We start from the raw sequence: 2154 nt of genomic DNA on the forward strand, positions 1-2154 counted from the left end.
AGCCAGGAATAAAATGAAAACTGGAAGGTTCTCTCTCTTCAGAGAGATTAGCATCTCTAAGTCTATAATATATCAAATGGTGCTCATATCAGCAGTGATGATAGGGAATAAGAGAACACAAGGTAAAGAGTTGAAAATAACACACCATGATTTATTTCTACCTAAAAACAGATGGGCATGCAGTAACCAGTAAATAAATGCTAGCTGACTTGAATGAATTATCACTCTGGAAAACCGACTACCTTAAATTTAGCCCTGGGGTGCCACAGCGAAGAGCTCTCTGCTCCTCTGCAAGCCACCCAGAATCAGAATGGAGTGGGAGCACACTAGTCTGAATCAGGGCCTGGCTCTGAACTGCTTGAAGTGCCAGGCTTGGAGTCCAGACTTTACCTTTGTGGTCAGTCCCATCCCCACCTCACGCTAGAAGAGCAGATCCACACAGGTGCCTTTGCTCTTGCAGGTGAGAAGCCATCTTCATATTGCAGGAGACGGGGAGATTGCGAAGTCCTAAGTGAGATTGCGAAGAAGAAAACTGATATACAACAAACCTAAAATAGTTTCCCTTTCCTTCTAATTATGCAAAAGGAAGGGCCCTGCGTAGAGAAGAATGACTGCTGACATAGAAAAATATTCCCCAACTAATCTCTCCTATCCCATAATATCATCTCTCCTATCCCATAATATCATCTCTCCTAACCTCAGCCTGTGCCAAGACCCAGGAAGTGATTATTTTGGAAATAACATCTATTTGTTTGCTTCTTCCCTTTTAAATGTTTTCATTTCTTTTTGACTGAGGCACAGTTTCTATTTAGAAAAATGCCAACTCTTAATTGCTGATACATGCAACAACATGGATAAACAAAGAAACTATGTTGAGCAAATGAAGTCAGGCACAAAAGAGCACATAGTGTACCAGCACTTCTATGAAGTTCAAGAAGTGGAAAAAATGATTTATAGTGATATTTGTTTTTTGTTTTTTTTGCGGTATGCCGGCCTCTCACTGTTGTGGCCTCTCCCCTTGCGGAGCAGAGGCGCCGGACGCGCAGGCTCAGCGGCCATAGCTCACGGGCCCAGCCGCTCCGCGGCATGTGGGATCTTCCCGGACTGGGGCACGAACCCGTGTCCCCTGCATCGGCAGGCGGACTCGCAACCACTGCGCCACCAGGGAAGCCCGTGATATTTGTTTTTAATTGAGGTTATCTAAACTTCCTTCTCCTTGAGGATGCCAGTGACCAGTTATTTCGTTTAATTTGCATTAGAATTGTTTCTTCCTTGAATGAATACTTGACACAACCTCCAAAATTGCTCCATAAAGTAATATAGTAGAAGATGGATTGCACTCAAGGATGACATTCAGTTTCTTCTACTCCTTTTCTTATGTCAAAACCCACAAAATCAAGGGATCCTATAACAGGATGAGTCCATTATAATGTCCTGTCTAAAGGTCATATTTCCCAGATCAGAACGTTAAGATTAAACAGATGGTCACAATGGCAAAGTCTTCACTAAAATCCACATCTTCCAACTCACAATTCACATTAACTAATGAAAAGTCAAAGAAAGTCTCTCTCTATATGGTTGTATGTGCACACACAAGTGTTAGCTGATTTCAAAGTTTAGTCAGTATCTACTCTCTCACAGAACAGTTTAGCAAGGTTAAGAGTTCAGAAAGGTATAAGAAATATCGATTTTCTTATCTGGATTTACTTAGAATCCCCCCAACATAATCTAAAGGAATTTTAAAATGTGTGGCTTAAGAACACTGAAGCAGGTAGACTCAAAACCGAACTCTCATTTAATTTGCGTGCTCCTGCTTATAGTGATTTGGGTCTCCTGTAACTCAGGTTTAAAGTCAAATAAAATGGGAAAGATATTTATCCATAGTGCAAAGCCAATTTGATAGCTATAGTATGGGAAGTTATTGACACCATAGTAAAACTCCAGTTAGCACATTCTTTTTTTTAAGATTTTATTTCAAATGAAGCATAAACCTTCCACTTACTTGACCAAACAGACCATCCTCTTTAGTAATGCAGTTCCCACTTCCACCATAAAGCTGCTTCTCTGCCCCCAGTTGTGTCTCTGGTTGATGAACGCTTGCCATGTGCATCATTTGTACTGTCTTGTAACAGTCCTCACTCTGTCATGTATCAG

This window comes from Lipotes vexillifer, unplaced genomic scaffold, assembly GCF_000442215.2.
Source record: "Lipotes vexillifer unplaced genomic scaffold, Lipotes_vexillifer_v1.1 scaffold131, whole genome shotgun sequence".
Taxonomy (NCBI): Eukaryota; Metazoa; Chordata; class Mammalia; order Artiodactyla; family Lipotidae; genus Lipotes; species Lipotes vexillifer.